Below are 13,893 nucleotides of genomic sequence, written 5' to 3' on the forward strand. Positions count from 1 at the left end.
AGTAATTCTTACAGAAAACAGGTCAGAGTTCAACAATTCTGTACGGCGAGAAATTTGTCATCAGTATGGAATTATAAATGTGATGTTGTTGCCTGTCATCCAGGGGCCGGATGCTCAAAACTGGTCATATCTCATTCCCGCCGTCGGTGGTCGCTCCTCTAGTCCCGTCTTAAGTTATTGTTATTCCCGCCTTATGACTGACCACCTCCACCAATGTTCAAACGAGAAGCGGTCAGTCGTAGGGCGGGTATAAATGTTAGTCCCATCAAGCGGCAGAGGGCAGGCAGTTCGCCAGCTGATCTGATAGCAACCAATGAGAATCAGTGTAACAAAAAAGGCACCCAATGAGAATCAAGGAGGTTGTTTCTAAACAGACAACACGTGCATGCTGGGAACAACAAATATCACCGCCACAGATACTCGCCACACGCCTCTCTGTCTGCTAATACTAACCTACTTCACAATAGAAGGTGAACCTAAAGCCAAGAGACCTCGGTGCCCAAACTTTACTGATGCAGAGCTGCTGGCTATGGCAACAAGTGTTGCAGAGAAGCAAGACTTTATATTGGGAAAATTTTCATTTGACAGTGCCTCAACGGGAGTCAGGATGAAGGCGGCAGCTTGGCAGTATGTTACTGATGCTGTCAATGTTGTCAGTCGAATTCAACGTGATGTTTCGGACGTAAAAACTAAATTCAAGCATTAAGTTTATTCAATCAACTGGAAATGTTTTCCTTAAGACCTGTTTTGCAATGTTTTTCTTTTCTAACATAATCTTTGACAGATTTTATATTTGTTACTAACCATTAGGCCCATCCAACAAAGTTTAGCCCCAATCTAACCTAATCTACCTAAATTAACTAACCTAACCTAAACCCCAAACCTGCTTGGAGGTTGTCAAGCCAAGGCATCATGATTACGGTGATAAGTTGTTTTTAGGTCAGTGGGGTCCAGTTAAGTAATGTTAGGCTTCTGATTAGACTAGGGTGGGTTAGGTTAGGTTTTAAGCTAAGTGCAAAGTGGTGGTGGGTTTTCGTTAATATCTCAAAGATTATTATTTTGCCATGGATGAATTAGAATGATTTGACGCAGACATCAAGATGTACAGTACCTATTGAACTATATCAAATTCATTACCATGAGGCAGGTGCACTTGTAAACATTTACCCTATCCTTACCTAAAGACCAAAACCTATCACTTCACAGCCCATACTGGTCATAATAAAATTGTTAGCTAATGAAAGTCCCTAAAGGAAAAAAAAAAAAAAAAAAAAGGTAAATTAACAATTTAGGACACCTCTGGAATTCAATATGCATACTCCAGAGAATGGAGGTTAAAATGTGAAATTCCAGTAGTGTCCTAAACTGTAATATACCGGAAAAAATACCAAATCTGCCCACATCTAACTTAGAACGAGGGTTTGTAGAAGAAAAGCAGTTCACATGCCATACCTAATGAAAATATATGAGTAGCCTACATTTTAGAGCAAGTATGTGGCATCATAGGGAGGCTTTCACAGTCTCATGAGATAAAATTATGCTGCACATCTACAATTCATAAGAGGCCTCAATAGCGAGTCACTTAAAACTCAATAACCAAGCACAAATCATGCATGAGAGAGTTCCCTGGGATCCTTGCCATAATAAAATACCGCTATATGCTTGTATGTATTATAAACACCTTAACTAATGTTTTGAGGGGTAGATAACGCTGATGAGAGGCTCAAAGCTTCCTTACGACCGTGCTGAATGGGCTTTAGGACTGCTCGGTACCAGTCGTAAATTTTGATGGAGTTCCGACCAGAGATAGTCCCGCTGACGTCACAACATGGCGCCCATACTGTTTTGAACATCGCAGACGGCAGCCATTGTGAACACAGGTGATGACTTAGTCCCGCGCTGGCGAGCAACGACCGGGACTAAAGTTTTGAGCATCCGCACCCAGCCTCTAATGGCCTGATGAAGAGACAGAATCGTAAAATCCTCAAATGCTTACACAACATGGTGGGAGATCAGAGCTCCACCTAGGATTAGTGGATACTGGAGGTAACTGTGTTGACTAGTGAATCACTTAATACGTCAGTTGGAGCCCCAACAAAACGGATAAAGATGCCACTGCTCGCCAGATAACTTAATGTACAATGCAAGAGTGTGGTCAACTTGAATTACCCTCTGTTATACAATTTTTACATTACTAACAGTAGGATATATATTGATTTATGTACATATAATATTGAAGAAAAAAATTGTTTATTCATCAAAACATAATAGAAATGGAAGGTTGTCATTTGCATCTGTGTCAGTATAGGGACAGTCTACATGCGATTATTAATTTGTTGCCTGAGTATTGATCACTGTCATGTATGTAGATCCTGAATGTACGTCTGTAAGGAAATATGGTAAATGGGTATAACGAAAATGAATCTTACATAACAAATCTGATTCCAAGAGATTAGGTGTGCTAAGCCGACTCTCTACGTTTTTTTTTTTTTTTACCCCCACATTTATACACAGGTTTTATTTGCCCCTGTGTAGAGTACAACTTTCATGTGTGGGGAGGCTCCCCACATGCAGCTCTTCTTAATAGGGTGGAGTCAAAGGCTTTTCATCTCATCAAATCTCCTCCTCTTACTGGCTCCTTTCAACCTCTGTCTCTTCGCCACATTTTTTATCTTTATCACTATTCTATCTCTACTTCAGTGGTCACTGCTCCTCTGAACTGTCTGCTTGCATCCCTCCACCTCTACGACGGGCGAGTAGCACCCATCTGGCAACAAACTCTTATCCCTTTTCTGTCCAGCTCTCTAATGCAAAAGTTAACCATTACTCCCAGTCCTTCATTTATGCATCAGGTCAACTCTGGAACTGTCTCCCTCTGTCTGTATTTCCTGTTTCCTATGATATCTAGTCTGTCTTTCAAACGTAATGTGTCCAGGCATCTCGAAATGATTGGATCTTGAATTTGGCTCTCTCTTATATTGTATTTGTTTTTGTTTTTTTCTTGGAAGGAAGTTTGTGGGCTCCTGGCTTTTGGTTTGTTCTTCCTAGCATCAGAAAAAAAAAATATGGTACTTAAACAGTCGAAGATCGTATGAACCCACTGAGCTCATATGGAGGGGCTTTCTCATCGGTAGCGCCACGTAGTTTGTGTACTCGCCGCCAGGGGCCCAGGCCTGCATTGATGATGTGTAAACACCACGCCCACCCCTTTTGAAATCAGCTGATGAATCCAGGATATATAGTGCCATGGTCCACTGCACAGCTAAAATATATGTGGAAAAATAGACTGTAGCAGAAATGAGACGTTTCCTAAAAGCAAGAGGAATACCATACCTTTAAAAATTCCGGTCACCGATCTCGGCCTCGTAAGATTTCGGCCGTACAATTCTTACTATTATTAAGTGTATATTGGAAAGAATTATGTCAGGATTTGCCAAATGAAAGATTACGATCTTTGGAAACTGTATGATAATTTTTCCAACAACTGATATTCATAACACCTGGTAAAAGTGTGTTGCATGAAAACACACACAATAAGTTTTCATGGTTTTTATTAAACTCTATGGAGAACTTTTCAGCGTAAATCTCATTTAGAGCATCAGTAAAATATCTAAGATGAAATAATACTGATATAATGCTTTATGCATGAGTAATTATCCAAATAGGAATTTTTGAAAAGTAAGGTACACCAACTCTGAATGGGTAGTGACCCCATGCTATTTAGTGATCCAGCACACACTAGCAACTTTCAGGTATTTGTGGGGGCTCTAATTGGTGAAACTCCATTTATCGTTATCTATGGCTTGGGCGAGAGGTTACCCTATTCTTTACTACAGTCTAAGCCTGATCCGGTCTACAATCTTGATGGTTTTGTAAAAGTTCACCTTTCAGATTTTCAGAAAATTCATAGATATGTTCAAGATAATTTGGCCCTCTCAAATACGGAAATGGTCCATAAGTAACACACAGCTGCCTACGATGTTACCATCCAAGGCGGCGACTTAGTTTTCGCTCTGCAACACGAGCATGCATCGAAACTTGATGAAAATTCCTGGGTCCTTTCCGCGCCATCTCTCGTATAGGCAACAAATTTCAGATAAACGATCAGTCTACTGGTGGTAACAAATGGGTGCACGCAGATGATCTTAGGCATGCCCCGAGGCGCCTTGTGTTGGAGGAGTGACTCAGAGATGCTTCATCCTCTTCTCCCATTCCTTCTTCTAACAATCTCTCAGATTCTTCTTCTCATTCTGCGGCAATGCAACCTTCCTGTAAAAGACTATCGCTCAAAGTTGCACTGTGTGCACAAATTTCCAGTTTCTTGTATAAAAATTATAACCATAGCCATATCCTCTTCATAATCATCTCCGTAATTTAGATCCATTTTATACGTAAGATATTGTGGTACTACCTGCTGGCAGTGCTGATCCTCAGTGGGTTCAGTTTGGGCATGGATGATGGTGCTGTGAGGCCAGGGGCCCTGGTCAGCCCGGAGGCCCAGGTGATGATGATTGAAGATGTAGTCTCCCTGTTCTGCAACCTAGAGCCACTAGTCTCAGCCATCGCCCTGCCCCAGTTCACACACCAGCTGGATGATATAGTCCCTTCTGCCAAACGTTGTTGAGAAACACAACTCTGATGCCATCTGGTCTCGTTTCTATTTGCCAACTCGTTGGAAACTTGACTATGTACAAACAAAGTTTCTTCATCTAAATGACACTTTTTCTAGTCAGACATCTGAAGGTAGTTCTTGTTTTAAACATGGTCTTTTTAATCTCAGTGGAGAAATCTTGGGTGGTTTGTTTGGTGTGGCTGTTTCCCGTGGCCTCTCTGCATTCCAGTCTAGCCATAATGATTTGGCTTATGCTCTAGGCTCTCAGAATAAGGTTCTCCTGGTTGATCATTCTATGTTGCAGAAAATTACTGCACATCTCAACAAAGTGACAACAACTCTTAATCATTTTTCGGACATTTTACAGGAACAGACTTCAAAAACGAATGTTGTAACTGAATTGCCACATGTCATGTTGCACCTTCACAACTTACAACTTTCCCTAGACTCTCTTCGTTAACAGGTCACAGCCTGCGTTCGTCTCCTAGTTGATGCGTGGGTGGTCGTGTTACACTGGATATGGTATCTATTTCTGATCTTCGTTCCGTGCTGGAATGGGCTCATTCTACTTTTGAATTATCTCCGTTTGTTCCCTTGTCCGCCTTGGAATTATATTATCCTACACTTGAGGCTATCTTCCTATCTACTGCCATTGTTGTTCACATTCCACTTCGTTCTTCTGTTATGTTCGACCAATTCTGCAGTAATCCATTTCCCTTCTCATTGAATACTTTCTTGTTTTAAGCTTCTGTCTCATCTTAATATTTCCTTTCATCTCATGATCATGTTTCTGTTGCATTTGCATCCTCTGATGTACTCAGCCAATGTTCTCCACTCCTACCTACTTACCATCTTTGCCCTGCCTATCTCCTTGTTATTTTTCCCAGTAGTGCCGCTCCTTGTGAATCGGCTCTGGTTCGAAACTTTTCCAAACAGTCTGTCTGTTCCTTCGTTCCAGCCTCCAAGTTTACAGTGCATCATGCCCGTCTCAGTCATGTCCAGTATTTTTTTTTTTCTTTCAGTTCACCAATTTCTGCCACTAACGTCTGTCCCGATGCTCCTGTCCGTTCGGTTCTTGTTAAAGGTTTGTATAGCGCACCCAGTTACTCTGAATCTGTGGTTACCCACCCAGTGCGTCATCATTATGCAGTTCGTTCTCAAACGTATGAAATATTTCAACCTGTCAACGTGTCCTTCGACCTCCCTTCTGAAAAATCTTCCATTACATGTGAGAAATTAGGTATGTTGGAGTTCCTCAACGAAAGTGATTTTGCTCTGCATCAGTTCTCAAAGACCTTTAGTCGTTCTTGAATGCATCCGGTCTTTGTGTTTCCCCCTGTGCTCATCTCTATTATGGGATTTTTTACAACTATTTGCGTGCTTCGTTGGAGTGTTTAGCGAAAGGAGAAGAGACTACAAGAACTTGAGATTGTGGTGGGTGTTGTAACACCACCTCAAGACACGTATTGAAGAAAGACGAACTTAGTGTATGGAGTTCGATCAGTGTTGTTCTTATGATTCCTCAACTATGATTGTTGCAGATTCTAAAAGGTTTCTTTTCCTACAGTTCCTATAGGATAGACGTCACCAGTGGTGTGGCGATACTCTAAATACGTCAGTAATGATGTACTTCTGATAATGCTGGATATACTAAACGGTGTTTTTGGCATCATTTTCTTTCTTGTTACTGATTCATTTCATTAACGAATCTGCTGTAGTTACTATGTAAATATAGTTGATACATTCCTGTTATTATTTCCTTTTTACAAAGTTTTAGTTCCCCTATATTTTCTTTCCGTTCTGATTATTACTGATGTTTTGTACTTTTCAGTAAAGACTTTTAGCCCTTGTATTACTGTTTTTTTTTTTTTTTACCATGCCCATGTGTGTGTGCCTTGTCTTTCTTTACCTTGTAGAAGTATTTTTTTTTTTTTTTACCATGCCCATGTGTGTGTGCATTGTCTTTCTTTACTTTGTAGAAGTTAACTATTTCCTCTGCATCATTAGATTGTTTTTATTCTGTAGTACTATCCACTTGGATGTGTTAGCTTTGAGTGAAACGAAGATGAAAGGGAAGAGTCTATGTTTGGAAGTGTGAATGGAAGATTGTCAGGTGTTGATAGAGGAAAGGCAAGAGAAGGTGTGGCCTTGTTAGTGAGTCCGGAAGTACAGCAGAGTGAGTGGATGGAAGATGTCATCGAGACTGATGTGGGTGAAAGCGAAATTTGAATGTGAGTTGTGGGTGTTTGTGAGTGCATATGGGCCTGGTAGTGAAAGGGATGCAGAAGAGAGGGAGTCTTTCTGGAATGATGTTGATGAGTGTCTGCAGTGTTTTGGAGCGAACGTGAATGTGGTAATGATGGGAGATCTGAATGCTAGAGTGGGAAATGTAGCAGTTGAAGGTGTAGTTGGTATGCATGGTGTCCCTGGAAGAAATGAAAATAGGGAACGAATGATAGGATAATGTAAGGGCCATTGTACTTCCATAGTTTTGAAATGTTAATTTTAGGAGAGTGGTTTGACTGTTTTCTGGGGTGATTGAGCTTTGAAAATAATGATGTCTCCATCTTTTCTGACTAGATTCTCATACTTCATTCTCAAATTTGACATTTTGTACCAAATTTGCCCCATAAATTTCAATTGCAATGCCAGGATGACTAGTTTTGTTAAATATACTTAATAGAAAGTCCTCTTTACATGTGTGATTATGTTTATTAATGTTTACCGACATCTTTAAACATTTTCTGTATGATTTCTTTTGAAAAAAATGTTAAAAATGGAACAAAACAGTTTTGATTTTGCTGTTAAGAATAAAAAAAAAAAGATCTAGTCATTTTATTTCTGGCCTTGAAACTTGCAAAGTTTTACACTGCTGTGTCAACAGGGCCAGTAGGCCTACTATCATGTATTCAAACCTACCAAAATAATCAGTGTGATAAAATGAAGACCAAATAACAAGACATAAAAAAAGGAATCACTAATGAAACTAGGTTGATGGCACTGAAATAGTCCCAGCATCATCCGTGAAAGACAGTTTCAGTAACTGTATTCAAGTGCATGAATCTCCATCGATCCCCACCAGATGCCCCTGGCCAACATTTCCACACACTTCTTCATCTTCTCCACACAGGCACATCTCGGAGCAGTTGAGATTCTGAGACCTGCAAGGACAGTGTGACTTGCAATAGGTCTTGTTGCAACCGCATTTGACTAGATGTGCAACGGTGGCAGGGGCTGGGGGATCTCGTGTTGAAACTGGTACCAGTTGACCATCCTCTGCCTCCAATCAATACTCTGTTGGTGGTGGTAACTGTGGGTTAGGTATGTGATCCTGATCCCATATCATTGCCTGGAAATGTGCATGAGCCAAGGCTTCATGTAAGGCTCTCCGTGTTGGTGGCAGATTCTGGCATCCCAGCTGTTTCTTGGTGAATAACCTCCACCTGAGATTACTGACGTCTACCAGAGTGGTACCTGGCTCATACAGTCGGCAAACAAAGGCTTCAATGTTCTTTTTTCTGTGTCAAGACTCAGCTTTTCTGTACATCCCAGAGCAGCAAATGCAGATTGTCACGAATCAAATTCGCGACATTTTCCTTTTGTGAGAAACCACGAACTATGAGTGGAAAACTCACTGTGTATCGTTCAGTTAACCGTTCCTCTCTCCATTTCGGTGGTATACTTTTTCAAAACATTCGTCACTGTTTCAAAAGTGACCGTTCTAACGCACGTCATTAAGTGCTCTACTGAGTGATATTATTGCTTCTATATTGTTCATCCCTGCTTGCCTCAACCGTTGGCCACGCCTTCTTCCGGCTGGCCTGGGCATCCTACCCCATACATCGTATTTGAAACAGTCCTTTATATGTCGCGACGGAGTGTGGTTCTGTGCTCCAGTAGTGAGAGTGAGAGAGGTCTTCTAGCACCCAGACTCCACTAGACTACAGTTCTCCAGGCTCCCACCCTTCCTTGGTGATACGCTACATTGACCAGTATTTCCTTTTCGTATTTTCCTAGGTTTAAGAGTTTAGCTTCTGAGTGAGCGAGTGAGTGCGATCTCTTTATTTTGAATTCATTTTGAAATGTAACGTTAAATTTATTTCTTTGTAATCAATAAATTTAACAGTTCTTTTTCTTTGAGCTTAATGTAATGTAAACTCGTGTTTCATTTCTCCATAATTGAGCTTATTTCCCTTATAGCTCCTAGCTTGCATAAATGCTTTGCTATTCATAACTGGTACTTAGGCCAGTCTTGTTGTATTAAGCTTAAAATCCGTTGTGCCTTCTAGGAGTTAATGCATCAGCAAGAACCTGATATCACTCATAGTATTAGTTACTTATTGTCAGGGGTGAAGTCACTTTCTCCAGAGGCCAACAGTACTAATAAACAGCATTTGTTAGTAATTAGTCTCTGCTGTTTACTGTTGAGAAAGTTTATAAATTCTCGTTCTGAGAGAATCGGCGAAGCAAGCCAGCATAAAGTAATTATTGCCTGATTTTTAGCAAGACAATTCATTGTCCCTGCTCTTCAGTATTATTGAGAATTATCCTTTAATATTGCATTTATTATAAAAACCCCGTGACAATTGGCGACCTCACCAGGATATTAACTCCTATCTCTAAAGCTATTCACGAGATAATACTCACTCGTTCATACTTAGGTATTTATCATTAAAGTCTATAGGCACTACCTTACTGGTGATTATTGATTCATTTTTATTTACATAATAGTTTTCACAGTCAGTTGTTTGTTTAATTTTCTTTACCAGTTTAATTAAATAAAACTGGTCACCACTAGCCTGTGCCTATATTCTTTATTTTTGATTATTAGCATTTCTCTTTGCAAAAAAAAATCGCAGTCAGTACTGAGTCGCTAGTACTTAGATTGAGTTAGGATCATGTCAACCAGCATCTATGTACAGGAAGCCAAAGATATGGGTCTTACAGACCCAACTGAAATTAAAAAATACGTCCTCTCTCGGCTTAGTCACGAGCAGCAACGCGAGAGTGATGCTCGTGAAGAGCGTAGAATCCAACGCGAACACGAGCGAGAACAGCGTGAACACGAACAAAAACAGCGCGAACTCGACTTAGAACACGAGCGAGAACAGAGTGAGGAACGAGAGAGAGAACGTCAATACGAGTTACAACAACGCGAGAGAGAACAAGAACACGAACGTGCCGAGCGAGAGGCACGTGAAAAACATGAATTTGAAGTGCTGAAGCTCAAGCGAGATTCCTTGGCTTCAGACACGTCTGGTGGAGTTGGTCCAAGCTCCACGAGCGTTCTCCCTGCACATGTTATGGCGATCCCACACATCAAGCTTCCCCCATACAAAGATGGCGAGCGAATCGAGCCATACATAGCTTGTTTTGAAGACATGGCTCAACTTTACCAGCTCGATGATGCAGCTAAGCGGCTTCAGTTTCTTAGCCTGTTCGAGGGCCCTGCCCTCGAAATTCTCCACAGAATTCGTGGAGACAATCTCACATATGAGATGATGAAAGCTGCACTCATTAAGGCGTATGGTCTCACAGTAGACGACGTCAAAGTTCAGTTCATGCGAGCTCGTCTCCAAGACAAGGAGACAGCTGTTCAGTTCCTCGACCATCTCACTGCTTACTTAGATGAGTGGATGGAGAAAGATGAAACTCCTTCCATGCGTGAGGGGATAATTGACCTTATGATGCACACGCAACTAGAAAAGTCGTGGCCTACTGAACTTGTGGCTCAGCCTAAGATCTGCCAGGTGGGAGATGCCAGCCAAATGGTGAAAAAGGCTGACGTATATTTCACTGCATACAGGTATCAAACTCGCAAGCAGCATACCTGGAACAGAAAAGCTGATAAATCTGGGAAACCGCCTCAGATTGAACCCCACCAACAAGGCCATTCTCAGAATAATGGCGAAGGTCCAAAACCGCAGTGGAAGGACCAGGGGCAAAATACTCAGAAACCTGAGTGGAAGAGGTACAACAGGTACCCTAACCAGCAGCAGTATCAGCCACGCAACCGACCGTCGGGACTGTCCTTTTCACCACCAGCTCAAGTGTATAGGAGGCAGGAGGTGAACGCAGCCTTCATTCCTCAACAGCAGCATGGTGGTCACCTCCCAACCAGTACGGGTACTCCCCCACAGTTCACTAGTCCCACAGTGACAGTGAACACCCCTCCACAGATGGCCAATGTTCCATCTCCACAGGCAGTGAGTATGACCCCTCAAGTATCTAGTTCACAGGGCACAATGTTTGCCGCATCAATTATTCAGCAGCCTCATGAGTGGCTAGCTGCTTCCTCCACAGGCCCTCCCACAGGTGACAGTACCTTCCTTGTTCAGCCAGGGTTTGTGGGAGGCATTCCTGTGAAGGTCCTTAGAGATAATGGATCCTCAGGTTGCTCTGTCAAGCAGAGTTTAGTTAGGCCTGAGCAGTACACAGGTCAACAGATCCATGCAAACCTTATTGATGGATCAGTGACATTGATCCCTGAGGCACGTATCCAGGTGGCATCTCCATTTTATACTGGTACGACACTCACAGTTGTCATGCCAGAACCTTTATTTGACCTAATTGTAGGCAATATTCCCGGTGCCAAGGATAGTTGCACCGAAGATGACGCTACTCAGACTTCGGCTGCAGAAACACGAGCCATGACTGAGGCTTCAGATTGTGTCACCCCAGTGACCATTGAATTGCCGCAAGATCTGATGTGTAGCGAAATTGTTGTTCAAGAACAACATTCTGACCCGACACTTGATGCCGTGTGGAACAAACAAAAGGGTAGAGTGATAAAGTATTCACGGGGAGGTCGAGCCAAGTTCCTTCGTAAACAAGGACGGCTCTACCCTGAGTCACAAACACCCGAGGGCGAGGTTTGACTGCAGTTTGTCGTTCCCGCCAAGTACCGCCAAGCAGTGTTAGAATGGGGTCATTGTTCAGCCTCAGGAGGTCATATGGACAAAAGGAAGAACCAGGGCCATATCCGAGCTGACTTTTTCTGGCCAGGGATGGGACGAGACATAGATAGTTTTGTGCGTTCGTGCAGTGTGTGTCAAAGTACCACTATTCAGGGACATGTCCTTCCTGTGCCATTTGAAACCACACCCATAATCTCTGAGTCAGTTGAGAGACAGGGCAGTGGTAATGTGGGTGTAGACCTGATGTCTCTCGAGCTGTGGGCCTCTCTGAGGATTCCTGGAGAATGCACATTATCCACATGAGTGTTCACACCCACGGTGGGTGTTAAAATGTGACCTGCCCGAGATTGCGTAGCGATTCTCAGCTTCCTGTATTAGTCGTAAGTGTAGAGTTAGGTTAACCAGTAAACTGCCCGTTCTAAGAAATTTGAGCAATTCAAGAACTGGCACGTTTCCTGGTTAATAATGTTAGGTTAACTAGTAAACTGCCCGTTCTAAGAGATTTGAGTAATTCAAGAACTGGCACCTTCCTAGTTAATAAGCATTAACCAGTAAACTATAAGGGTTCTAAGCAATTTGTGAATTCAAGAATTACGTTTCTTGGTTAATAATGACATAAGTACTGATTGCTAGGCAGAGAGAGAGAGAGAAAAAAATAACAGTTTTGATGCTCCACCTTAATTCCTTTCGCAGGTGTAGCTGGCGGGTGCAGCATTGCCATGCAGATCAGCTGGTTATTCCTGTCGCATGCTGCCACCCCTTCTCTTCTTCCTTGTTGTCATTATTAACTATAAATTTGTATTATGTGATTTAACACGTAGGTACAGTTACACCGCAACTGTCATACCTACACCGTGTATTACATACATTACGCTACATAACAATTAGTTGTTAATGTAAATGTAGCGAACTTTTCGCTCAGTTTGATCCGAGTACAGGATTTTCACCGTCGTCACGGAGTTTTTTCCCTCAAGCTTGCCTCTATTAACGTAAATACGAGGTTTTTACGGTCATTGGCGATAGTGATTTTCTCCTGTAGCAGGATAGCACACACATCACAGTGTGAATCTTGTGTGACTGAGTTAGGATGTGTACATATATATATATATATATATATATATATCCACAAATTTTTTCCCATAGGGAAAAAATTTCATTTTGAAGGGGCTTAATGTCACGAATCAAATTCGCAACATTTTCCTTTTGTGAGAAACCACGAACGATTAGTGGAAAACTCACTGTGTATCGTTCAATTAACCGTTTCTCTCTCCATTTCGGTGGTATACTTTTTTCAAAACATTAGTCACTGTTTCAAAAGTGACCGTTCTAATGCACGTCATTAATTGCTCTACTGGGCGATATTATTGCTTCTATATTGTTCGCCCCTGCTTGCCTCAACCATTGGCCACGCCTTCTTCCGGCTGGCCTGGGCATCCTACCCCATACATCGTATTCGAAACAGTCCTTTATATGTCGCGACGGAGTGTGGTTCTGTGCTCCAGTAGTGAGAGTGAGAGAAGTCTTCTAGCACCCAGACTCCACTAGACTACAGTTCTCCAGGCTCTCACCCTTCCTTGGTGATACGCTACACTGACCAGTATTTCCTTTTCGTATTTTCCTAGGTTTAAGAGTTTAGCTTCTGAGTGAGCGAGTGAGTGCGATCTCTTTATTTTGAATTCATTTTGAAATGTAACGTTAAATTTATTTCTTTGTAATCAATAAATTTAACAGTTCTTTTTCTTTGAGCTTAATGTGATGTAAACTCGTGTTTCATTTCTCCATAATTAAGCTTATTTCCCTTATAGCTCCTAGCTTGCATAAACGCTTTGCTATTCATACTTAGGCCAGTCTTGTTGTATTAAGCTTAAAATCCGTTGTGCCTTCTAGGAGTTAACGCATCAGCAAGAACCTGATATCATTCATAGTATTAGTTATTTATTGTCAGGGGTGAAGTCACTTTCTCCAGATGCCAACAGTACTAATAAACAGCATTTGTGAGTAATTAGTCTCCGCTGTGTACTGTTGAGAAAGTTTATAAATTCTCGTTCTGAGAGAATCGGCGAAACAAGCCAGCATAAAGTAATCATTGCTTGATTTTTAGCAAGACAATTCATTGTCCCTGCTCTTCAGTATTATTGAGAATTATCCTTTAATACTGCATTTATTATAAAAACCCCGTGATACAGATACTGCCTCCACATGACACCTGTTTAGTGCTTGCCAACAGGTCTGCTTCCCTTGCCTGCAAAGCAGCCTGTCTAGTCAGCTCCAGAGAAGGCATGGAACCCTGGTAAGGGTGCAGCCATCCCCTTACCAAGTGCATGTACTACTGGTCCCAGTGAGATCATTCGTTTCTTGTTCTCC

This window comes from Coenobita brevimanus, chromosome 56, assembly GCF_032717465.1.
Source record: "Coenobita brevimanus isolate Jiangsu-jjx chromosome 56, ASM3271746v2, whole genome shotgun sequence".
Taxonomy (NCBI): Eukaryota; Metazoa; Arthropoda; class Malacostraca; order Decapoda; family Coenobitidae; genus Coenobita; species Coenobita brevimanus.